Source organism: Callospermophilus lateralis, chromosome 2 (genome assembly GCF_048772815.1).
Source record: "Callospermophilus lateralis isolate mCalLat2 chromosome 2, mCalLat2.hap1, whole genome shotgun sequence".
NCBI lineage: Eukaryota > Metazoa > Chordata > Mammalia > Rodentia > Sciuridae > Callospermophilus > Callospermophilus lateralis.
The window spans coordinates 101,134,047-101,160,953 of NC_135306.1; the positions used below are offsets into that span (position 1 = coordinate 101,134,047).

General features: G+C 46.7%; 1 protein-coding gene across 3 annotated transcripts in view; it reads right to left on the bottom strand.

The window, feature by feature from the left end:
• St3gal4 (ST3 beta-galactoside alpha-2,3-sialyltransferase 4) overlaps nt 1-25,043 on the bottom strand; it is a 49,106-nt gene extending 24,063 nt beyond the window's left edge. The window contains exons 1-2 of one of the 3 annotated variants that reach the window (XM_076843569.1): nt 24,908-24,963; nt 16,969-17,056 (exon numbers count right to left, since the gene is read on the bottom strand). The gene's annotated coding sequence lies outside the window, so the exon portion shown is untranslated. Of the gene's footprint in view, nt 1-16,968; nt 17,057-24,907 lie in introns of all 3 variants that reach the window. The other 2 variants (XM_076843573.1, XM_076843570.1) reach the window with 2 other exon arrangements.
• Between the last annotated feature and the right edge of the window lie 1,864 nt (nt 25,044-26,907).

Sequence of the window (26,907 nt, forward strand, 5' to 3'; positions counted from 1 at the left end):
AAGGGCAGTGGAATCCACCCCCAAGTGTCTACTGGAAACCTTGCTTCCTATGTTCCACATTAAAAGGCCAGCCTTGGGGTCTGAGATGTCTGGGGGAGGGCCCCTGGTAATTCAGATGCATAGCCAAGGTGGCACTGGAATCCTACAGTCTTAAACACATCCTAGTCCAGAAAACCTCCTTGCTGTGTCTTTGTCCCTCTCCTCCCGAATCATGAGTATGAAAGCAAAGTTTGAGATGCCATTGTCCTTGGCCCACAGGCTCAACCTCTACTCTGCCCATAACCAACTTCTTCCTGACCCTTCTTGCCCCGATGCCTACAGGGGGTTACCCCTTACACATCTTCCCAGAGTCTATAAGAGTGAGCAACCAAATTTGGGTATGCCAGATGATCAGATGGAACTGGTTCACCAGAACCTTCTCTCCTCTGTCCAAGAACTGTGCCCTGGAGATGGGCCATCAGGACTGACCTCTGCTTCTGCCACCTGCAAGATATGTGACTTTGGATGACTTAGCTCTCCTAAGACTGAGCTTCCTAATCTCTAAAATGGAGGAAGAGTCCTCCCATAGAGTTTCATCATAGTGGTGAAGAGATAACAAAATTAAGGCACACCAGGATATTCTCAGTTTTGGGCAGTGCTCTATCTTCATGTACAAGGTGCAATCCAAAAACCACAAGAGTGTAAAATGTGGGGTGAATAAAAATATTATTTTTTTTTAGTTATACACGGGCACAATATCTTTATTTTGTTTCTTTATTTTTATGTGGTGCTAAGGATCGAACCCAGTGCCCCACATATGTGAGGCAAACACTCTGCCACTGAGCCACAACCCCAGCACCAAAAATATTCTTAATAATACTATTTTTTGATATACACGCCCACAGTCGAAAGGACAAATAAAACTGTGAATCTTATACTATGCACAACTGACTATTCATTAAGAAAAGAAAGTCCCAGATGATTGCCCTAGGCCTTACTAGTATTTCCTAAACATATCTTCCCTCCCCAGAGGTAAAAAATTTTAGTTTGTATGTCTCATTTGCATGAGCATGCACACATGCACATGCATAGACACACACACAATTTGATAATGGAGACTAGGAGTCAAAACCGAGTTTCACTTAAGGGTCTTTATCCCAGCAGGGGTTTATGGTGTTATGAATATTGGGGAATCTGGAATCAGTAGTTGGGACCCAAGACCAGATTTCCCGCCCCATCCTCCCCTCCTTCTGCCACATCTTCCTCTCTTGACTGCCCAATCACCAGAAGCCTCATCACTCTACCTGCCTTTGACACATCAGCCTGCTTCACTTCCATAGTGGCAATTACACCACAAAGTCTCTGGTGTATGTCCCAAGAATGCAAGGTTTTCATACATTCCATAGTTTCTCCAATACCAAATTGAATGCCTGGTTCATAATAGGTAATCAGTAAATATTTAAATGTATGGACAGCTGAATTATTATGTGCATACTGAAGCAATAAGTAAAACAACTGTGAACAGAAACTTTCATCAAGTTAAAACAACTCAGGCACCTCTTTTGCAAAGACCTGGGCATCCAAGGTGCTGAGAGCTTGCAAAAGCTCAGACTGGGAGTTCACAGAACCAACAAGGGTCACCACTTTCTGCCAAGTGCACGTCACTATGCTCACAAGGACATCCTTATCAACAGGCAGATGTGGGTTTCTGAAGAACTAGCCGTTACCAACTTTGACTCAGCTTAACCACTATCAGCTCCCAGGGTGCTAGATCACCTCAGAGGCTGATGTCAGCAAACTCCAAGAGTCCTAGGAGAGTCACATGCTTGAGGACATTCCATTTCCTAGGAAATCTCCTCCTTCCTTACTTGCTTATCAAGATGGCCAGCTCACCAGGACCCAGCTTCCAGGGAATCAAAGCACTATTAGCAGTGGAAAGGGATATGGACTCAGATAGTCTTTGATAATCCAGCCTCTGCATCCACTGGCCTGGTGATTCTCACAGTCTCAAATTCTCATAGTCTCAAATTCCTTCTCTAAAAAATGGGGGTACCAAGAGCAAGTTCTCAGAGATGTCATGACCTTTAAGATATATCATGAGCTGGGCACAGTGGTGCACACCTCTAATCCCAGTGACTTGGAGGCTGAGACAGAAGGATCCAGGTTTGAGGCCAATCTGGGCAATTTAGCCAGACCCTGTCTCAAAATAAAATTAAAATGATCTGGGGGTCAGTGGTAGAGTGCCACTAGGTTCAATCCCTGGTACCAGAAAAAAAAAAAAAAAAACACGACATGTCATGGTATTTAAAATCCGTTGCCTCCATATGAACCTGGCACACAGCAAGCACTCTGCACCTGTAAGATGACAGTGACATCTGGTCCTGGTGCTGCCCACCCTTCCTTCCACATGGCAGTCTCTCTCAACTCAAGATCTGTCCCATCCCAGCAAAGAGAGGAGTCCACAGCCACAGCTCCTACCTGCTCCACAACCACACTCACCTGTCGTCCTGGCTCCACTCTATCCACTATATAAGACTGCAGAGACCAGGGAGACAGTCAGACTGCCACCCAGACTCGGCCCTGCACTGAACACAGATCCACCTCCTGGCCCTGACTCAAGGGCATATTGGTGGGGTGGGTGGAGCACAGAGGAGGGAGACAGGGAGGAGGCAGTACAGGGGAAGTCCCTTTTGCTCTGTCTTTCCAGTACACCTTCTAGAATTTGTGCCCAACTCCCTGATCCAAGCCCTCTCCTGAAGTATACCCCTTTCCAAAGCTGCTCCCCAATTCAGCAGGGATGCTGGTGCACATCACTCAAGAGTTCAGGCTTTACCTAAGTCACAGATGATGCATATGACCCACAAATGCTTAAATGTATCAGCAATCCCACAAATAAGAAAACAAAACAAAACAAAACAAAAGCAAAGGGACATGATTTGATCTAGCAATTTCACTTATGGTATATATTCCAAAGAATCGAAATCAGGAATTTGAAGAGATTTGTATGCCCACGTTCTTGGCTGCTTCAGTCACAAGAGTTTAAATGTGGAAGTAATTTGAGTGTCCTTTGAGGGATAAGTAAGTACGAAAATATGATACACACATATAATTGAGTATTATTCAGCTGAAAAAAGGAAATTCTAACATTTGTTACAAAATGGATGAAACTTGAAGGCACTATGCTAAGTGAAATAAGCTAGTCACAGAAAGACAAATACCGTGTGATTCCACATACAGGAGGTACTCAGAATCATCAAAAATCACAGACACAGAAAGTAGAATGGTGGTTGCCAAAAGATGGGGTAGGGTTTTCAATTTTACAAGATGAAAACAATTCTGGATATAGATGGTAGTAAAGATGACACATTAAGAATATATGAATGTATATAATGCCACTGAATTGCACACTTAAAAATGATTAAGATGGTAATCATTTTTACCATAATAAAAAAATCAGGGGGTGTAGCTCAGTAGTGGAGCACGTGCTTTGCATCTGCAAGGCCCTGTCTGAGCACTAGCATACTTTGGGAAAAAAAAAGAATAAGAAAAACAAAGGACCCAGAAAAGGTAATTCACAGATTAAACCCAAACACTTAACAAACATATGAAATTATGTTGGTGACCAGGGAGCTCAAATACAATTTCTCACACAGTGCTGATGGAAGTACAAATTGATATACTGTCTCAGAACAGCTTCACTGTTAGAGTCTGTAAACAAGTCAGGATGGCGCCTGGCGCCAGGCGCCATCCTGACTTGTTTACAGACTCTAACAGTTCACCATGTGATGGCTCAAGCCTATTATCCCAGATACTCAGGAGGCTGAGGGAGAAGAATCATAAGTTCAAGGCCAGCCTCAGCAATTTAGCAAAACCCATTCTCAACATAAAAAACAAAAAGGGCTGGGATGTAGCTCAGTGGTAGAGCGCCCTGGGTTCAATCCCCAGTACTATTTAAAAAAAAAAAAAAAAAAAAAAAAGCACTTTACAATATCTAGTAAATCTAAAGATCTATACAGTTTTCAATCTGGCAATGCCGTCTCTGGGTATAACCCAGAGTAATCCTCCCTTACAACTCTTCACCCCATCATTCAAGGATGCTAATTTAATGCTGTTGTAATAGCAAAAAGTGGAAACAACTTAAATGTCCATTAGTACAGGGATGGTCAAATAAACTGTAGTATATTCATACACTGGAATACTACAGATAGCCATTTAGACTGAAGAAACTTATCTATATTGATCAATTTGGATAAAACTGAATATATGATGTTTATTTTTTAAGTGTTACCAAAAGATAAATATAGTGTGAATAAAAAAAAGTACGTTTATGTGTATGTGCACGTGTATAAATTGTATGTGTACTTATGTATACAATAAAAGGATAAAATTTAAGATACAATCAACTTTAAGAGAAGATTTATGGTGGGCATGGTAGTGCACATCTGTAATCCCAGTGGCTTGGGAGGCTGAGACAGGAGGCTGAGTTCAAAGCCAGCCTCAGCTAACTTAGCAAGGCACTAAGCAACTCAGTGAGAGCCTGTCTCTAAATAAAATATGAAATAGGGCTGGGGATGTGGCTCAGTGGTTGAGTACCCCTGAGTTTAATTCCCAGTACCAAAAAAAAAAAAAAAGAGAGAGAGAGAGAGAGAGAGAGAGAATTACATTCTGGGCAGATGGGAAAGAATAGAATAGGTTATAGGAGCAAGTCCTTAGTTTTACACTTATAATATTTTATTTCTTTTTATTTATTTTATTTTTATATTTTGCCATGCTGGGGATCAAACCCAGCAAGGGCTCTACCACTAAGCTACACCCACAGTCCTTTTTATTTATTTTGAGATAGTGTCTCACTAAATGCCCACACTGGTCTTAAACATGTGATCCTCTTGCCTCCCCCTCCCAAGTAGCAGGATTATAGTTGTGTCCACCATGCTTAGCCCCTTTATTTCTTGAAAGAAAAAAATGAGGTGGGGGTGGGGTTATGGCTCATTGGTAGAGCGCTTGCTTAGCATGTGTGAGGCCCTGGGTTCGATTCTCAGTACCAAATACAAATAAATAAAATAAAAGTTCATTGACAACTAAAAAAAATTTTTTAAAGTTTGACATATATTGAAGTTGATTGAAACAAATGGAAGAGTTATCCATTGTCTTTAATTTCATCATCCAAACTGAATATTTGTATCTCAAGCAGAAATAAAATGTGTATTCTTGACAGGTATAATGGCACACACCTGTAATCCCAATGATTTGGGAGACTGAGGCAAGAGGATCAGAAGTTCAAGACCAGCTTGGGCATCCTTGTTTCAAAAAATAAAATGATCTGAGATGTAGCTCAATGCCTCTGGGTTCAATTCCCAATATCACACACTTGAATAAAAGAGGTGTAGTTTAAAAAAAAAAGTCTGACATAATGGGCTAGGGTTGTGGGTCAGTAGTAGAGTGATTCCTTAGCATGTGTGAGGCACTGGGTTTGATCCTCAGAATCACATAAAAATAAATAAATAAAATAAAGGTCTATCAACAACTAAAAAAAATTTTTTTAAAAGTCTGACATACATCAAAAGACTACCAACTAAGAAAAGCCCAGGACCGGATGGGTATACAGCAGAGTTTTACAAAACCTTTAAAGAGGAACTAATACCAATACTTTTCAAGCTATTTCAGGAAATAGAAAAAGAGGGAGAACTTCCAAATTCATTCTATGAGGCCAACATCACCCTGATTCCTAAACCAGACAAAGACACTTCAAAGAAAGAAAACTACAGACCAATATCTCTAATGAACCTAGATGCAAAAATCCTCAATAAACTTCTGGAGAACCGGATACAAAAACATATCAAAAAAATTGTGCACCATGATCAGGTAGGATTTATCCCTGGGATGCAAGGTTGGTTCAATATACGGAAATCAATAAATGTTATTCACCACATCAATAGGCTTAAAAATAAGAACCATATGATCATCTCGATAGATGCGGAAAAAGCATTCGACAAAGTACAGCATCCCTTTATGTTCAAAACTCTAGAAAAACTAGGGATAACAGGAACATACCTCAATATTGTAAAAGCAATCTATGCTAAGCCTCAGGCTAGCATCATTCTGAATGGAGAAAAACTGAAGGCATTCCCTCTAAAATCTGGAACAAGACAGGGATGCCCTCTCTCACCACTTCTGTTCAACATAGTTCTCGAATCACTGGCCAGAGCAATTAGACAGACGAAAGAAATTAAAGGCATAAAAATAGGAAAAGAAGAACTCAAATTATCATTATTTGCAGATGACATGATTCTATACCTAGCAGACCCAAAAGGGTCTACAAAGAAACTATTAGAGCTAATAAATGAATTCAGCAAAGTGGCAGGCTATAAAATCAACACGCATAAATCAAAGGCATTCCTGTATATCAGCGACAAATCCTCTGAAATGGAAATGAGGACAACCATCCCATTCACAATATCCTCAAAAAAAATAAAATACTTGGGAATCAACCTAACAAAAGAGGTGAAAGACTTATACAATGAAAACTACAGAACCCTAAAGAAAGAAATAGAAGAAGATCTTAGAAGATGGAAAAATATACCCTGTTCATGGATAGGTAGAAGTAACATCATCAAAATGGCGATATTACCAAAAGTTCTCTATAGGTTTAATGCAATGCCAATCAAAATCCCAATGGCATTTCTTGTAGAAATAGAGAAAGCAATCATGAAATTCATATGGAAAAATAAAATACCCAGAATAGCAAAAACAATGCTAAGCAGGAAGTGTGAATCAGGCGGTATAGCTATACCAGACTTCAAACTATACTACAGAGCAATAGTAACAAAAACAGCATGGTACTGGTACCAAAACAGGCAGGTGGACCAATGGTACAGAATAGAGGACACAGAAACCAATCCACAAAACTACAACTATCTTATATTCGATAAAGGGGCTAAAAACATGCAATGGAAGAAGGATAGCATCTTCAACAAATGGTGTTGGGAAAACTGGAAATCCATTTGCAACAAAATGAAACTGAATCCCTTTCTCTCGCCATGCACAAAAGTTAACTCAAAGTGGATCAAGGCACTTGATATCAAATCAGAGAAGAAAAAGAAGAAAAAGTTGGCTACGATCTACATACTGTGGGGTCGGGCTCCAAATTCCTCAATAGGACACCCATAGCACAAGAGTTAATAACTAGAATCAACAAATGGGACTTACTCAAACTAAAAAGTTTTTTCTCAGCAAAAGAAACAATAAGAGAGGTAAATAGGGAGCCTACATCCTGGGAACAAATCTTTACTCCTCACACTTCAGACAGAGCTCTAATATCCAGAATATACAAAGAACTCAAAAAATTAGACAATAAGATAACAAATAACCCAATCAACAAATGGGCCAAGGACCTGAACAGACATTTCTCAGAGGAGGACATACAATCAATCAACAAGTACATGAAAAAATGCTCACCATCTCTAGTAGTCAGAGAAATGCAAATCAAAACCACCCTAAGATACCATCTCACTCCAGTAAGATTGGCAGCCATTAGGAAGTCAAACAACAACAAGTGCTGATGAGGATGTGGGGAAAAGGGTTCACTTGTACATTGCTGGTGGGACTGCAAATTGGTGCGGCCAATTTGGAAAGCAGTATGGAGATTTCTTGGAAAGCTGGGAATGGAACCACCATTTGACCCAGCTATTCCCCTTCTCGGTCTATTCCCTAAAGACCTAAAAAGAGCATACTACAGGGGCACTGCTACATCCATGTTCATAGCAGCACAATTCACAATAGCAAGACTGTGGAACCAACCTAGATGCCCTTCAATAGACGAATGGATAAAAAAAATGTGGCATTTATACACAATGGAGTATTACTCTGCATTAAAAAATGACAAAATCATAGAATTTGCAGGGAAATGGATGGCATTAGAGCAGATTATGCTAAGTGAAGCTAGCCAATCCCTTAAAAACAAATGCCAAATGTCTTCTTTGATATAAGGAGAGTAACTAAGAACAGAGTAGGGACGAAGAGCATGAGAAGAAGATTAACATTAAACAGGGATGAGAGGCGGGAGGGAGGGGAGAGAGAAGGGAAATTGCATGGAAATGGAAGGAGACCCTCAGGGGTATACAAAATTATATACAAGAGGAAGTGAGGGGAAAGGGAAAAAAATATAAGGGGGAGAAATGAATTACAGTAGAGGGGGTAGAGAGAGAAGGGGGGAGGGGAGGGGGGGAGGGGGGATAGTAGAGGATAGGAAAGGCAGCAGAATACAGCAGACACTAGTATGGCAATATGTAAATCAATGGATGTGCAACTGAGGTGATTCTGCAATCTGAATACGGGGTAAAAATGGGAGTTCATATCCCACTTGAATCAAAGTGTGAAATATGATATATCAAGAACTATGTAATGTTTTGAACAACCAACAATAAAAATTTAAAAAAAATAAAAATAAAAATAAAAGTCTGACATAATATGAAAAATGTTCACATTTGATAACTTGTTTATTTGATAATACGGCTGATTATCAAATATAAATTTTATGTTTGAAATATTTTTATATTAAAGAGAAGGAATAAAGATTTTGAAAAAATAGAAATTTAAAGGCAATATAAGAAAATAGGGACATATGTATCTACATTTTTAAATTTTAAGAGAGAGAGAGAGAGAGAATAATTAAAAGACAAATGACTAACTGGGAAAATAAACCTACAACACATACACAGGATGACAGACCGGTTGATTCCTCCAGCCTGTAATGTGCTCATGCAAATTAAAAGGAAAAAAGCCAAAACACCAAATTTAAAAGTAGACCAAGGACATGAGTGTACAGTTTACAATAAAGATATATAAATGGCACATAGGAAAAGACACTTGTCTACACTTAGAAATTCCAGTGTGGTTGAGACACAGTTTCTCACTGATCTTAACAGCAGAACACAAGAGGCCTAAGACGCACAGTGCTGGAGGATGGGGGAACGGTCCCTCTGACTTGTGTCGGTTAACCTTGTGAGAGGGGATTTAGCAATATTTATCAACATCCCCTTTACTTGCTTTTACCTTGTGGATTTCCTTGCCAAAAGTTTTCTCTACAGAAAAGTCCCCTATAGTTGCTCGGAAACTTGTCTATCAAGATCTTGGCGGCTGGAGGTGTGGCTCAGTGGTAGAGCGCTCGCCTAGCATGTGTGAGACCCTGGGTACGATCCTCAGCACCACATAAAAATAAAGGTATTGTGTGCAACTACAACTAATAAATAAATAAATGTTTAAAAAAAAAAAAAATCTTTACCAGGGCTGGGGATGTAGCTCAGTGCTGGAGGGCTTGAGTTCAATCCCAACTACTGAAAAAAAGAAAGAAAGAGAGAGAGAGGAAAAGAAGAAAGAAGGCAGGCAAGAAGGAAGGAAGGAAAGAAAGTCAGTTTGCTGGGTGTGGTGGCACATGCTTGTAATCCCAGCTACTCAGGAGGCTGAGGCAAGATTATAAATACAAAGCTAACCTGGGCAACTCTGAAAGACTGTTTCAAAACAAAACATAAATAAATAAAAAGGGCTGGGGAGGAATCTCATTGGTAGAGTTCCCCTGAGTTCAGTTTCTAGAATAAAACACTCATATACACACACCCACATTCTTTATCACAGTTCCTCCTTCCCTCCCTTCCTTCCTTTCTGGTATTGCTATGTTGCCCAGGCTGGTTTTGAACCTTTGGGCTCAAGCAATCCTCTTGTCTCAGTCTCCCATCTGGGACTACGGCATGCATGTACCACCACAACTGGCTCACAGCACTTTTCATTTAAAAAAATTTTTTTTTAAATATCGGGGATTGAACCCAAGGATAGTTTACCAATGAAGTATGCCCCCAGCACTTTTTTATTTTGAGATAAGAATATATAAAATTATGAACCTTGGCCTTGAATTTTCAATCTTCCTGCCCCAGTCTCCCACACTCCCAGCTACTACTCCTGGCTCACAGCACTTTTTATAACAACAAAATATGTTAACAATCTGAAAATCTATCCAGAGACCTGTTTAAATGCATCAAAGCACAGACAATGAAACACTATGCAAAGAAAAAGACAGAATCCGTATCTATGCATTCTAATATCAAGTGATTAGAAGCACAGTATTAAATTATAAAAAAGAAGGGCTGGGGTTGTGGCTCAGTGGTAGAGTGCTTGCCTAACATGCTTGAGGCACTGAGTTTGATCCTCAGCACCACATAAATGTAAAATAAAGATATTGTGTCCACTTAAAACTAAAAAATAAATATTAAAAAAAAAAAATTGTAAAAAAAGGCAAGCAGCGGCAGGGCTGGGGTTGTGGTTCAGTGGTAGAGTACTTGCCTAGCCCTGGGTTCGATCCTCAGCACCACATATAAACAAATGAACAAAATAAAGATATTAAAAAAAAAAAAAAGGCAGGCAGGGAAGCATTCTGTGTACCTCCAAATGTACTTTTACTGAAAGTTCATATATACGTATGTTCTTACGAATAGATTACTCAGAAGATTACAAAAGAAACAAAGGTGGTTGACTCTTAATAGGGCATACTGGGGGTACAGAAGTAGGACCTAGAGAAGATTTTCTTTTTATCATCTACCCTTTTATAACTTTTTAAAAAAGTTATAAAAGGTTTGACTTTTTAAAACTGATGTGTGCAATGCACTTTCAACAAAAAAACTTGATAGAAAGAGAAGAAAAGCCAGGCACGGTACACACTTGTAATCCCAGCAACCCAGGAGGCTGAGGAAGAAGGCTACAAGCTCAAGAGAGAGAAGTATCAGTACCTTAGCAAGACCCTGTCTCAAAATAAAAAGTGCTGGGGAGAAAAAAAAAAGCTGCCTGCGCTTGGGAGGTAGGTGAGTGGTAAAGCACCCCAGTGTTCTCTCCCCAGGAGGGAGGGAGAGAGGGAGGGAGGAAAGGAAGGAAGGAAATGTAAAGGTTGGAATCTCACACACCTGGACCTGAATTCTGTGGCCATGCTAACTCCCAGGTTTTAGGTTTTCATCTGGGTAAATGCAGATGAAAACAGCACTATCTCTGAGTGTGTGTGAACATGACAGAAAACAGTGGCTCCAAGGATCATTATTGAAGTAGGAGCAGCTGATTTCAGTCCAAAGAACTGCATCACTAGCTGCTTTCACAGATTGGCCTTTCTTGTCCCTCTTTTGTCCTACTCCAAGGACAGGGACCAGCACAGTATACACATTGGGCAAATAGCTTAACCAGGGTGGCAAGTAGGGCTGAAGTCCAGCCCTCCCTCTGCTGCCAAAGAATATGGCCCATTGCATGGCTGTGTCCAAATGGAGGGGTAACTTTTTCTAATTTACATAAAAGTTTGGTGTGGGCTAGCAGCAATGCCATTTAGAGCACCTTCCTCCTTCCTCTTCTCTGCAAGTTAAAAACAACAAGGACCTGGGTGTGCAGACCAGGCTTTGCCAGAAGCACCCCTGGAGAAGCTGGTACAGCAAGCCCATCTGTATTTATTCTTCTACACTTCACTTCCCCTGTGCCCACAAGGATTCTCTTTTCATAAGCAGCTGTGGTTTCTGCAGAACTGACTCCTATTACCTTTAGTTCAGTCAGATTCACTTCCTAATTCAAACCTCTAAAGTGAGGTCACCCAGAAGACTAACCCTGTATGGCCCCAGGAGAGCAATGGGCAAAACCTCTCTCTTCCTCTACCTGTTCCTCAGAAAAGCTAGTCCAGAATAATATCCCCACTGTAGTGCAGGTGGGGACCCCAGGTCCTCTGGGGTACAGTGAGGTTGGGCAAACAGTAGAAACAGAAGCCAGCATGGATTGAGGCCTACTGCATGCAGGGCAACGTCTTAGGTACTGCACTGAGTAGTAAACATGACAGGCCCAGGCTTACAGAATTTACACCTAAGTGGGGACAGCCTCATGACTGACATAAATGGTGATGGTTCTATAACAATGACTCAGACCATGAGGGCACTGGAGCACAGAGTGATCGGCTTTGCAACAGGGTAGGTGGGACCATCTCTGTGCGGAGCTGGCTCTTGACCTGAAATCTACATGAAAAGGCAGCCATGCAAAGATGGGAATGAGCAGGGGCAGAAGGTTCCAGTCGGACAGAAGTGCAAAGACCCCACACTTGTCCGATGAAAGGAACAAGAATAAGTCTGATGTAGTCACAGAGCATGAGGAAGGGCCCAAAGTGTACTGAGGAGGCCATGGGGACCAGGTGGTATAGGACATTGTGGTTCACCCCAAGGAGCTTGGATTTTATTCTAGGTGTCACGAAGTTATTGAAGGGTATTAATAGGAGTGACACAACTCTCCACCCTCCCCCCCACCACTATGCGAGGGATGAAATCCAGGGACTTTAAAATGCTAGGCGAGTGCTTTAACACTGAGCTAAAGCCTCAGTCCTGGATTAATTTTTTAATTTTTTAGTTGTTGATGTACCTTTGCTTTTTATTTATTTATATGTGGTGCTGAGGATTGAACCCAGTGCCTCACACATGCTAGGCAAGTGTTCTGCCATTGAAGGACAAACCCAGCCCCCTGGATTAATTTTTAAAAGATCCTTGGGGAAGTTCTGCAGCTATTGTACATACTCTCATTTAATTTTTAAACTCCTTTATGTGACAGTTTACTTTTATTCCTATTTACAGATGAGGAGTGTCAGTTTCTTCCTGACTAGGAGGAGTTGACTGATCAGGGCTCCAGGACATTGTATAACTTGCACATCCCCACCCAAGAATTCAGCCAAGCCTCATCAGTTCCCTTGCCTTGCAGGTAACAAAGAGGCAGGGTGGCAGTGGGGAAGCCACTCTCATGTTTTCCCTTTCCCAATACAGCACCTTCCAGAGTTAGTGTCCAGGTCCCTGACACAGCCATCCCTTTCAGTCATACATGTGTCCCCTCTCCACCATGGTGCTAGCTACTCGCAGAGTTCCCTGTCACTGAATGGCCTCTTATTTCCAGAGGTATGTTCCCTTGGTGATTAATGTGCTTCTCCAGAGCAGATGGAGATGCACCTTGACTTATGATAGGGCTGTGTCCTGAGAAGCTGAAAATATTTCAAGTCAAAATGCATTTAATACACCTAATGGAATATCCCAGCTTAGCCCCAGTGCACCCTAGAGTATTGGTGGCTGCTGCTGCCCAGCATCACAAAACGATCATACTGCATATCACTAGCCCAGAAAAAGGGAAAAATTCAAACTTCCAAGTACAGTTTCTATGGAACACACACTGCTTTCACACCTCATAAAGTTAAACATCCTAAGTAAAAAAGAAAAAAAAAAAAAAGCTATCTTACATTAAGGACCATCTGTACTCCTAAAGGCTCCAAGCGGGAATGGTGTAGAGCACTGTTCAGACCTAGGATCCCCACAGAGGTGGGTAAGATTCCAGCTTTGCCCTACAAATGCCTCTGGCTTTCAGCCCTATTTTGGAGTATGTGGGAGCAGCAAGGATCCCCAGAATCTACTCTTTCCTGCTCCCTAGTCACCTTTACAGAACTTTTATTCCCTTCTCTCCTCTCCAGAACATCTGGTCAGAACTGACATGAACTAATTAGCCCTTGTTGGCAATTCAGGAACAAATAAATTTCTGGACATCAGCAGAAGAGAGTTTACTCATGAATTTCTATTATGGACTCAACAAGGTTAAAAGGGCTGGGTTTGAGAGAAGTAGAAAGGGCTCAGGTGGAGGGTGCATGTTGGTGTGGGGCTAAAGGAATGTGTCCCCTACAAGAGAAATGAAGACTGTGGGTAAGGAAAATACAGCTTTCTGCATCAGTCTGTCAGCTGGGAACAGAGAAGGGGGTGAGTGAGTCCCTCTGGAGGTTATCAGCGTCATTAAGACTTGCTGATGAACCACTTGTACATACCTTCTCCTCAAAGTAAAAGTAGAGAAGGAGGGAAGTGGAGGAATGGCTGACCTTCTAGGTGGTGCTGGAAAACACCAGACTGCACTTCTGAGCAACAGTCCCTCTGGGTGAAGCAGTGGGAATGCTGGGGAAGGGGCTGGCTGACATTCAGGTTATCAGAGGTAACATAGGACCACCTCTCACCTGGGGCTCCCAAGCCCCCTGGGGGAATGTGGAAGTGAATCTAAGCACTCACAGCCCCATCATATCTCATGGCCAGAAGGCCCAGGTAACTCTTCTCAAGCCAACCTTTCCTGTCCCAGTAACACATACTCACACTCAGGCCCTCGGCTGTGATAGCCTGTACACACTTCTCAGTGCACACTGGCCTACCTCAGAACACACAGGAACACAGCCCTCTCCCCCCATTTTCCCCCTCCCCCTACACATCCTGCCCCACCACATACAATTTCTGGGGCCTGTTGGGCCTCGGCCAGAGCATTCACTTCCTCCATTCCTTGGCGGTATTCTATGCGCTGGTTCCTTCACCTTCTGCTCTGGCGCCTACTGTTTGTTTGTCAGGTTGCAGGTCCCTGGAGCCATCAGCCAGGGAGCCTGGAGCTTCAGGAAGAGCAGGGAGTGGCTACACCAGCCCTCTGGGGACTCTGAAAGTTGGGTAAAGAGAAGCCCTGGGCTTACTGTCCTATGTCCTGATAAACCCAATTCATAGGAAGTGAGTCTGGCTCATGCTCAGGTACTAAGGAGATGAGCTGCAGGGGGAGGGCCTGCAGGAAAGCAAGGGAGAGAAACATGTACAGCAGAGGGCTGGGGTTGTGGCTCAGCGGCAGAGCACTCGCCTAGCACATCTGAGGCACTGGGTTCGATCCTCAGCACCACATAAAAATAAACAAATAAAATAAAGCTATTTTGTCCATCTTCACTAAAAAAAAAAGATACACAGCAGAGGCCCTGGACAGGCACCCCAGCCACACTGCTAGGCCCTGTGGGTGTATCCCCAGCAAGGCTGAGAGGGTTCTGGGGCAGCCTATAGCCATGGGCACACATACTGCAGAGGCTGCTACCTATGGAAGGCTGTCCCTGCCCCAGCACCCACAGCACACACTTACCATCCTTCAGGCCTATCCCAGTCTCTGCATCTGTGCCTAATTCCTGTGAGAGGAGCTGTCCTATCAGCCCTCAGAGTTCCCAAATCCAGAAAACTTCTGGGCCCTCCCCAATTGGCCCTCCCACCAGCTCAGACCTTCTCAGCTCTAGCCCTTAGGCTGTAGCGATTTCAGAATCATCCCAGCATTCAGATCTGGAAGAGGTAAAGGGAGGGCAAGACTCAGGCTAGACAGAGTCTGAGAACTGGAGATTCTGGAATCGGCCTATTCAGTTGGACTCCACAGAGAGGCAGGCTCCTGGTCCTACAGGCTAGCCTATAGGCAGAGACCCCCAAGTCAACCACACATAGTGCCAAGGGCCAAGCAGAGCACCAGAATCCACTATTAGACCCAAAACCCATGCCCAGGGTAATCGCACCTTGGCCAGTAGCTCCTCCTCCTGGCCCTTGTAGGAATCATCTTTGTGCTCAAGTTGGAAGAACGTGGCCTATCCATTCCCTGCAGCATGGGGGCAAGCACCACCAACCCCCACCAATGCAAACCCAGAGGCTCTTTCCAGGGACTTCTGTTACCAGAAAAAGACTCAGAGAAACTGAGGACAGAGAAGCCACGGACTCTTGAGACAACCCAGGAGATGAGTCCCCACAAGGGCCCTAGCTCCCTCTGAGGGCAGGAGAGGCCAGAATCCCACCAACCTGGCCTCTCTGTGTCCTCCTGCCTAGGAGAGGGTGAAGGGATCAGGCTCTAGACACAGTACCTACCCCCACTCCAGGACACACCCAAACCTGGCAAGCTCACCTAGCCTCCAGGAGCTGTTAGTCCAGCTGTTCCAGAAAGAGAACATTTTCTTTCCTGTCTATTCGGACAGCCACAGGGATAATGATGGTGAGAAAAGGACAGCAGAACACTGGGGGCAGGAGATGCAGACAGCAGGACTACAGGGTTTCTGATGGTGGGCCAGGCCCCAAGCTGGGGTCCTGGGTAGGAGGCTGGCTGAGTGAGGTGGGGAAGGGCCTTGGACCTGGCAGGGCACAGGGAAGGGCTGCATTGGTCTGCCTCCTGAACTCTGCGAAGAGGTAGGTGTGAGCGGTGGGAGGGCGGTTCTGGAAGCAGGGCAGGCTGGGGAAAAGGGAACAAAAGCCCAAGGGCAAGGAAGGGAAACGACTCCCTGCTTCAGGGAATCTGTTCAGTTAAAAGGTGGAGCCCAGGGCTAGTCTCTAATAATCCTACCTGACCTCACACCCAGACAGGTCCCATAGCCCCCTCCTTAGCTAGTGCAAGGCTGGTGGGGCCCCAGCATCAACAGGACAGGGGGCAGGAAGTAAACTACGAAGGCCAAAACATATTTCTCCCCCTCCTCCCATTTCCCCTTCTTCAATGGTCTCTCACCCTCTCCCCTCTCTTCCTAGTCCTTGTCCCCTTCCAGCCATCCCACCCTGGTGTCTCCCGGTCTCCATCTCCACCTCCTCCTGCTGCCTCCCCTGCCCCACCCCCAGTTATGTAAGGGGCCTGAGAACACACAGAGGAGCTTTGTTGTCAAACCAAATCCATAAGGAGCCGGAATCAGCCAACGCAGCTGTTCCCCATTCCCTCCGCCTTGGCAGGGTTGAGACTCCGGGCAGGAAGCCCCTACACGCCTCCATTTGGGGAGACAGGGTACAAACACTGGCCCCAGGGCCCCCAGACAGCTGAATGGGTGGCCAGGGATCAGTCACCACTGTGTGGGACCACAGCAGGGGACCAGCTGGCCCCTAAGGCAGAACAAAGCCACAGTGCAAAGCCAGAGTCACAAAGACCACAGAGATGCAAGCTTTGGGCCAGAGGCAGGCAACACAGTGTCAGGCCCTGGGGCTGGGCGGGGGTGGGGGGTGGGGGGTAAGGACCAGTGAAAGTGCATCCCATGTTCTGCCCATATACCGATGCAAGCCCATATGCCCTCTCCCACATATAACGCATGTACATATCCATACACTTACAAGGCACACATGTACACACAAGCACATGCATCAGACCAAGCACAACAGGTGCGCTCACCTGGCAGGGGTCTGAGCAGAAACCTCCTCTCTGCTCTGGCCAGCTCCCTCCATCCTAGCAGGTAGCTCTTGGATAAAGAGCTGGAGCTCTAGAGAGAGGAAGGTGGAGGAAGTCAGAGGCCTGGGAAGCTCCATCTGACAACCCTTTGGTGGAGACCCGCTGCAGAAGGACAAGATCCTGCCCATGTGCCCAAGATGTCCAAGGATATGGATAGGGTCCAGGAAGCAGCAATGAAGATCACAGAATTGCATAGTCTTAGCAGGCACTGTCCTTCCCCCACCCACATGTTGAAAGAGCCATTTTTGCCCTAAAATTCCAAAGCTACGAATACCTGGAGCTCTCTTTGGACTCCCAGTGAAGTCTCTCCTGAGTACCCCCCACTTCAGTGAACCCAACCACCTCCCATGAGGACAACCCAAATGCTGAGGTCTAGGGAATGCAGGAGCAGAGGGACAAAGAAAGGAGAGAGAAGAGGTGGAAAGGAAAACAGAGGAACAGAGGAGAGGGAGAGGAATGCTGGGGATGTGTCTTAGTCTGAAGTGCTTGCTTGGCATGCACATGGCCCTGGGTTCAATTCCCAGTACTGAAAAAAGAAAAAGAAGAAGGTGAACAGGTGTGGTCTATCTTGACGGAAGGCAGAAAAAGACAGAGGAAAAGGAGGAAAGGAACAAAGTGGGGACAAGAAGGAAAAGGGGGCACTAAGTCTGGAGAGAAGGGCCCATGCTGTCCCCACCCCTCACTCCATCAACATACCCTTTGCTCCCAGCCCCTTGGATCTAACTCTCCCAGTTGGACACAGCCAGGCTAGGCCAGTGGAAAGGGCATTTCCAGACCAGATATCTTAGCCCATCCTGTCCAAAGGGTCCACTATTTCCCAGGGGGGGTTAGCCTCAACAACCTCAGACCTTCAGGGTCTGGAGAACAGATAAGCTGAATGAAAAGGCATGAGTGGGAGGACAGGGGGAGAGCCCAGTAGCACTCCTGGGGCTCAGCCCAAATGGGCAGTGTCCTGCCTCCTCCCTGCCTGGGGACAGAGATGCTGTGACCCTGAATAATTAAGTGTCTTTTCTGAGCTTTCACTCTGTCATTTGCAAAAAGAAATACTTATGGAGCAGCTACTGAGTGCTAATGTGGTATTGCTGGGAATACAACAGTAAATGAGACAAGTAACGGGTCCTGCCCAATCGTCCAGTAACTATAAGCTCACCTCTGAGGGCTCTCTCAGGTAGAAAAATGTCATCCCATTTGTGTATCACCATCCTAAGCAGTGGATCAGACACCATTATCTGTACCCCAATGAGCAGACATGATGATTGAAAACCAAGTCCAAGACCTGCCTGAGGTCACCTAGCTGGACAGAGAGGAGACAGAAGCAACTCCTACCAGGCCACCTGCCCCTTTTCCCCTGGGGAAAATAAGTAGGCACTCTTTAATCTCAGCTTCCCACTCTGGAATAACAGAAACACCAGCCAGCAGTTATACAGTACTAGGTTCCAAGCACTGATGGTATCTCTTAAGAAGTGCTGATTTGTTAGAGAAGTAAACAAAGGTAACAAAGGCAGGCAGCTCTGCTCAAAGTTAAGCAAGGAGGGAAGAGCTTAGAGTCTATAACCTGCCTCTCAAAATACAAAGCTCCTGGCTCCACATCACCTCCCGGAAGCCCAACCCCAGGACCTTTGGTTTAGCCCATGTGGCACTGAGATGTACTCTGGACTCATCAGGCCCAAGATCCCCTCCATGTCACAGGAGAGGAGAATGCAGGGGGCTTCAGGGAAGCTTTACAGAACAGGGGCTTGAGTTGATGCTGAAGGACACTGGCCATTTAGAAAGGTCATTGTCAAAGATGCCTAAGCTGTGGGGGTGTGGGGGTGCTGGTGTAAGCAAAGATAAGGAAGTAAAAATACATGAGGCTTCTACAGAGAATATAAGAACACACTGGAGCTGGGGAGCGGAGGGGAGGGGTGGTTAAAAAAAATCTTTTAAACCAAGAAACCCTCTGTCCCAGTTTCAAAAGAAATTTCAAATGGAAACTCAGTATGTAGAAGGAATGAAAGTGGAGCTGGTCGGATTGAAGCAAAAGAGGATGACTCCCTTACTCCAAGGGAAGCTGCACCACCAAGATCCCTTTCTTAAGAGGGCCCCAAATAAGGAGAAGACTGACATAAGGACAGGAAGTGACACAGGTCTGGTCTATGTAGGGACCTGAAGGTTACTGAAGAGCGGTGACAGGTGCAGAAATGTGAGCAGCCAGACCTGGGGTGGGAAGAATGGAGCATGCCCTCCTCAGGGGACAGCCTGCGACCCAGCACGCCAAGGCTCCTGCCTGCCTTTCTGGTGTCTGAACAGGGCCCCCAAGGTGATAGCACACACTGGGGTCAGGCCAATCTCTGACAAACAGCTCACCTGGCAAAGAGGGAAACTCTTTTTCCTTTGCTCTCAGAAGAAGAGGAAGCAGGGATGGGAGTACATAAAGACAATGGTAGAAAACCTGAGCTATGTTTTTCACTCATCCATCAAACACTCATTTATTGAGCACTTATTATTGCTAGTCATCATTGTGGGCATGAAGAACATAGCAGCAAAAAAGACAGACAAATTTCTAGAGTTTACATTAAGGAAGCCACATTTGGTTTTGTACAAGAGATTGAACCCAGGGGTGCTTTACCACTAAGCTATGTCCCCAGCCCTTTTTATTTTTCATTTTTGAGGCAGGATCTCACTAAGTTGCTGAGGCTGGCCTCGAACTTGCAATCCTGCTACCTTAGCCTAGTTGTTGGGATTACAGTGCCACAGAGCCCCGTGGAGCTTAGATCAAAATCCTAAAATAAAATACCTTCAAAGTGTTCAAACCCATTCTACACTACAAACACACTCCAGCCAATGCCTGCATCTCCTCTATTTTGTCCCTGTCAAAGTCACAGGTCTATGCTCAAAGACCTCTATTAACAGGGAAATTGCCCCTTCCACAGGCAGAAGCATGCCTCTGAAAGGTACAGGTGACCATCCTGACAACCCTTCGACCTCTCCCTCCCCAGCCTCTTCAGATTCTTAGGCAAGGAGTCAACCGAATATTAATGCACTATTAGGATGTGTGGATTTTGTATCCAGGCAATGTGAGGTTGTATCTCTGTTCTGTGTCGATTGTTTAGGGTCAATGAAACCAGTAGCTCCATTCTCACATGTCCAGAGCTCCCAGGATTCCTTGGGCTCTGCACCAATACTCCTCTGTTTGTCTTACTTCCCAGAGATTCCCATCAGTGGGAGTCCAAGGTGTGTCCCTACTCGTCACTATTTCTCTCCGCCAGGCACCCCTTCATTGAAGGTGAGCAATCTCAAAAGAACAAGGAGGTCTATGGCTTTTGAGCCTGTCTGCAAAGTACAAGAGGAGGTTTCAATGGCTGGAGAAAGAGGTGTTTAGGGAACCTCTCTGACCTTGAGCCAGCCCAGGTCAGGGAGGTCTATGCAGCAAAAAGTGCTCCTACCTGGCAGGAACACTGGAAGAGGTCACCTTGGATGGTTTGATTCCCCATGCCCCGACCCCAGTAGGGCCCCTCCCCTTCCCCACACGTCGCTGTGGTTGCCGGATGAGGCCTTGCAGCCATGTGGGCGGCCGAGGAAACGCATTTCCAAAGGAATAGGAGCGGGCAGGCGGGCCAGATGGAAGCAATTACCGGCGGGAAAGCGGGTGTGGTGGGGGCTGGGAGGGGCCGGCAGGGGCCGGCAGGGAAGGGAGGCGAGATGGAAGGAGGAAGGAGAACCCGGGTCTGCCCAACTGAGAGGGCAGACAAGCCCGACTCAGGAACTCAGGGGACTGGGCTTGGATGGGCAGGGCTATGACTTAGGCAGCACGCAGAAACCTGGGTTTGTGTCCCACCTTTGTCACTAAAACACTGTGGCCTTGGGCAGAGTCCAGAGCCTCTTCCTTCTTCTTCTTCTTCTTCTTTTTTTTTTTTTAATTGCAAGCCCAACAGGTAAGGAAAACCAGTTCAGGGGCACCGTTGAGAACTGGACTGAAAAGTTCAGGGTTTGGAAGCAGACCTGAAACTGAGTCCCAGCTCAGCTGCTTATGAGCTCTGATCTTGGCCAAGTAGTTTAATCTTTCCCAGCCTCTGTTTCTTCACTTATAAAGGGGCTCAAGAATAGGGGGTTTGGGGATTGGGGGTACAGCTCAGTGGTAGGATGCTTGCCCAGCATGTGTGTTCAATTCCTGGCTCTGAAAAAAATAGGATTTGGGGGTTTGGGGTGAGGTGGTAAGGTTTACATTAAGTGATGTGAATAAGTGCCTAGCACATTTTTTTTTTAATTGATCAGAACAGGTCTTTAATAAGTGCTTGGTTGATAAATAATGACTCTTTTTGTTATTTGCTAAGTCCCTTTTCATTATGACTTTTATTATGCTGCAATGGGAGGAAGACACAGAGTAGATGGTGGGCACAGTAGCATTGCTGCAGCAAAGGAACCTGCACCCTGAAAGGGGGTTTGGGCCCAATGCAGAAACACAACCACACTCCCTGAAATGCTCCCTGGACTCTTCTAGCTGATTTTCCCCAAACAGGAAAGCAAGATACTGGAGTCCCTCATTCCCAGCAATGGACTGAACAAAGCTGCAAGTGGAAGAAGAGGTTATCCTACCACTCCAACTGCTCCTGGGCTTCTGCAGCCCAGCCTTCCTCACACTCAAGATCCACATTGAAAACTGAGGGCCTCGCCAACCTACACATCACCACAGTCTGAATAGCCACACCCTCCTTCATACTGGGCCAAAAGCAGAACCCAGGGCTTCAGAGTGTAGACAATCACATCATCCTTCTATATGGCAGCATTTGGGGGTGGGGTGGGTAGAGATGGGGCTGTGTTCTAGCCCTGGCTATGTCTCCAAGACTTAAAAGAAGAGCCAAACCTCTAGATATACACTCCCCTCATCCTGAAAAGCAACAACCTTTTGGTGGAATTTAGCACCTGGCTGGGACCACAGTATCACCTGCTGCTGCTCCCACTTGAGGCTGCACTGGACCACCTCCTCCACCTGCACTGCATCCTGTGAGCCTGAGTCTGCTCCTGCGTGCATGCATGCGCGCACACACACACACACACACACACACCACACACACACACACCACACACACACAACAGGAAATGGCGCTCCCTGAAATGCTCCCTGGACTTTTCTAGCTGACTTTCCCCAAACAGGAAAGAAAATCCTGGAATATGATAAGGTTTGGGGAGATTCTGAGGCCAGGGGTGGCTAGAAGCACATCCAGGGGTGCTCAGTATTTATACAGAAGCACTGAACACCCCTGAGAAGGGGTGAAAAAGGAGAGAAATATGCTAATGACTACAATCACCCAAAGTCCCCTACGCTAGCCATTTCCTCCTGGAAACCAAAAGCTTCTGGTCAAAACCCTAGATCTTGAGAAGGAAGGAAAATCCTGGGGGCCAGGGAACAAGAAGCAGCAGCTACACCAGCATCGGCTTGCTGCAGAGAACTGTCTAACATATAACAGGTGAAATGAACAGTTAGGGGACGGGAGCAGGAGTTCCTACTCTTTACCACCTGTTCTGCCTTCCTATGTCCAAGGTCCATCTCCAGGGACAGCGAGCCCTGGCTTGGCCTTCTGACCCTGGTGGAAGCCCAGGCTTCCCACACAACCTTGCTTTATCTTCTACCCTTTCCCTGTGTTCCCTCCTCTTCCCTGCCTGTAAGCCCAAGGACCGAACTCCGTAGGTATCTTTCAACTGTTTCATATTAGTCTGAGGTACAGTGATCCCTTCCTTACAATGGATGGTGCAAACCTTGAGACCCTCTGAGAGGAGTGTTCAGCTCCACTGAACAACTATGGAGCAGTCACTCTGAGAAGAGACCCAGAGACCAGAGGCAGTCTCCAGGGCAGACAGATGACAGGCCCAGACAAGGTTACTGCAGGGAGGCCACAGTTCAAGATAGTGCACAGAAAGGGAGCTGGCCTCTCTGATCCTCCTGTGAAGGGGAGGCCCTTTCCAGGATTTCTGGCTATTTCAGAAAGGAGTAGATTCTTGGTTCTACCCAGAAAACTAAATCCTAAGAGTGTAAAATGGCTGGGAGACTGGAGGGGCCAAGACAGTTTCTGAGGAGTGGGGAGTAAGTCATTGCTTCAGGGAAGGGAGGGATGGAGGGAGGGGGAAAGTAGTCCAGAAGGCTCCATGGACTTCCTTGGTCCTTCACTCTTAGGGAAGGGGGGGCCCTCCTATGTTTGAGAAGCAACCTATTCCCAAGCCAAAGATGCCCTCTCAGTACAAGGTCCAAGCAGGTGACTCCTACTTTTGTGTTAGGCAAGTGCTCTAACCACTGACATACACTTATGGCTCCTAATTTACATTTCTAGTTTATTCCATTCACATCACCCTTCTAACCTACACTATCACCTTGAAATCTGGGGAGCTGGCCCCAAGTCTGTGTTCTCCCTCAACTTCTTGGTGGAGCCCAGAGCCCACTGAAGTAGCCTATGACCTTCCACCCAGACCAATCAAGATACAGCATAAGGAGCACCCTGAGAATGGGGGCAGAAGCCGAGCAGGAAATAGGTAGAGGAAGCAGGGCCACCTCAGCTTAGGCAGAGGGTATCCCCAGACCAGCACCCAATATAACAAAATAGCCTGATAGTCAATTTCCAGGCCCCAAGCAATTGGCACCTCCCAGGTACCTCATTGAATTACATGGCAGTTTTGGAGAGTCAGTATAGGAGAAATAGTTCTAGTAGCAAACACTTACATAGTTCTTCCTCTCTGCAAGCACTTTTCAAAGTACTTAATACAGACCAACTCATTTAAAACCTGTGGACAGATGCCAGGACCAGGGCTTGGAGAAGGCAAGTGGGAGGGTGGGGTCTGTAGGACTGGTCCTGCACAGTGTCATGGGTTTATGCCTTTTGTGACAACCCAGCCTATACCAGGTCCTTTTCCAAGGTTCTACAGAAAGTAAGTCCACCTGAACGTGGCTTCCATTCCATGCTTCCCACCAGTGGTGGAAAGCACCAGTGGGGGGTGGGGGAAGCATGAACTCAGGGCATAGTTGGGCACCAAACACGGCTTACACCCCCAGCCTTCTAGCAGCAGCCCCCTAAGCCGGGCCCTGGGGACCCAGTCTGAGGAACAGAGGAAGCTGCAGTAGATCCGGCCAAAGACAGCCCAGACAAGCCTCCTCCAGGACTGGGAATGGAGGGGGCAGTGCTGGAAGACATGTTGGCAACTCTGGGCTGGCCACAGGTCTCTGCCAGCAGGGGTCCCAGAGAGGCACCCAAAGCAAATAGCTGAGCGCAGGATCTCTGCCTCATCTCCTGCCCTGGAGCTCTAGCTCACCCTCCCTCAAAGCCATTCCATTCCACTGTCCACCACTCAGGCAAGTTGGAAGCATAGTGGTCTAGGTCCGCCACAGACGCCCACAACGTGGCCCTGGTGCTCTGGGAACCGCCAGTCTCCAGCTGGCAACCCCACCTCTGGGCTCTGCTCAGCGACCTTGCAACTCCTGCACACAGATAGACCCCGCCAAGCTTGTCACCTCCAGCAAAGCCAGACCCCATGTACCAGACTTGATGGGGACAGTTGTGGGAGAAATCATCGCTCTAAGAATGCTGGAGGTGAGGGATGCCTCTTCACCAGGCACAGGGGTAGGAGGTAGAAACTTTCCAGAGAGGAGGGCTGTCCTGTTTGCTCACTCCGAGGAAGCCAGGAGAATCTAGAATCAGGCTTCCCGCGAAAATGTGGTCCAGGGAAAGGAACCCCGGGAAGCAGCTCCCCAGGGCTGCGGCCGCCCCACCCCAACCCCAAGCCACGCTGTGCGCACGTGCCGGGCCCGACCACCTCCCTTAGCCACGGCGCTGGGCTGGGGCCAGGCGACCCGGGCCCCCTCGCCTCTCCCAGCCCTCGGCCATGGGCCCCCGGCTGTCGGCCGCCGCGTACTCACCCTGGCGGGTGGAGCGGGGCGGGGCAGGGCAGTTCCGCGCACAGCACCGATCCGCTAGTCGCAGCGACTGGCGGCGCAGCGCTGGCGCAGCGGCTCCGCTCCGCCCGTTCCCTGTCCCGGGCGCGGGGCCGGCCTGGGAGCAGGCAAGTCTGCCTGCAGGGGAGGCGGGGGCCCGGGCCCGGGCCGGGCGCGGGGCGGGGAAGGGGCCGGACACGCTTGCGCACACTGTCGGAGAGTCGACTCCGGAGCTGAGGGGAGGAGGAAAAGGGTGGGGTGGAGAAGGAGGAAGGGCGGGGGCGATGCCGCGCGCGGGCGAGGCGGATGCCCGCGGCGACTTGGGTTAGCTGGAAGGCTTCGAGGCCCGGAGAGAGGCAGGCAAGAGCCCGAGGTGCGGTAGGCGCGGAGGGGTGGAAGAGCAGACCGGATGGGGTGAGGGCAGAGCCAGGGCAGGCGCTGACTGTGAGTGGCGCCTATCATGGGTATGCCCAGCTCAGCCTCCTCACACCCTCCCCGGAACAATGAGATCGAAGAAAGGGTTCTCTGCCCTCTCTTTCGGTGAACTGTTCCTTCCCTCACTGGAGAAACTGAGACACAGAGGAGGAAGGACCTTGTTTCAGGAGCCCTGCCTCTAAAGCGCCGTGGCACTGAAGGCAGACAGGTATCATGGACCACTTTGTGGGCTCTACCCTACCCCAGTCTGGACCTGCCATCCCCAAACTGCTCCTTCTGCACCCTTCACTTGCACACCATATCTTGACCTAACAAAGCTTCCAGTCTTACTTAAAGCTCCAGGCATCCTGTCTCCAGGGGGAAATCCCAATAAACCCCTGACCTTGGTTCCTAGGGTCCTGGCATCTCTGGAGTAAATTTGGGAACCGTCCAGGCTGAAGAACAGTGCAGAAATCACAGCACAGGACCATTCCTCTAATGGTTCTTTCACCGGACAGCATGGCATTTATTGAGCCCCTGGTGTGAAGCCCTTGGGTTTGGATGGCACGAGTGATTCTAACAGAAGAAAAAATATATATATACCAGAATGGCTTCTCTTCTGTCCTAAAGATAATTCAGACTTAGCCCCTGTCCTCTGAAGCTTACCATCCAGCTACGGAGAAAAGACTTGCACTGGGCTCTTTTAAAGAATAAGGCAGGATAGCCTGGCACTATGGGACAGTCTCTAATCCTAGTGACTTAAGAGGCTGAGAAAGGAAGATCACAATTTCCAGGCCAGCCTCAGCAACTTAGAGAGGCCCTAAGCAGAGATCCTGTCTCAAGATAAGAAATAAAAAGGGCTGGGATGTAGCTCAGTGATAAAGTGTTCCTGGGTTCAATCCCCAGTACAAAAAAAAAAGGCAGGACAGGATGTGACTAAGTGAAAAATGTAACTGACAGTTAGTACAAGGCGTTTAGAGAAGTGGCAACTCAAAGTGCCCTTCAGCTAAACGGGAGGGCTCATCTCTCTAATGTAAGTTCTGTTCTGCAAGAATAAAGTGAAGCAAGTTCACTTCTAAGTTCTTCCACAGGTGACTGTTCCATCTTAAATCACACTTTGCATGAGCAGAAGCTGTTTGGCAGTTCACCAATGCCTAACTCAGTTTTATTTGAGTGTGCCTTTAGATCTGTCAGTCATTCAACACATATTTATTGCATATCATGTTCAGATCTGGAACTCGACTGGGTAGAGAGAACACAATGACTAAATCTCTCCTTGGGCAGGTCAAGAGGAAGAAGGAAGAGCCCTGTTTTACAGAAAGAAAACTGGCCCAGAGAGAAAAGACAAATACCCTAAGTGATGAGGTGTGTCTGGCAGTACTGGTCCAAGAATCAGCCTGCCCTTCAAAGTTGGCAAAGTCTTTGATGAATTAGATCTAAACAGTTTTCTTTTCTTGCTCAGAACCATATCAACTTTACTCTGCCACAATATCTAACTTAGGGCTGGAGTTGAAGCTCAATGGTAGAGCACTTGCCTAGTATGCGTGAGGCACTAGGTTTGATTCTCAGGA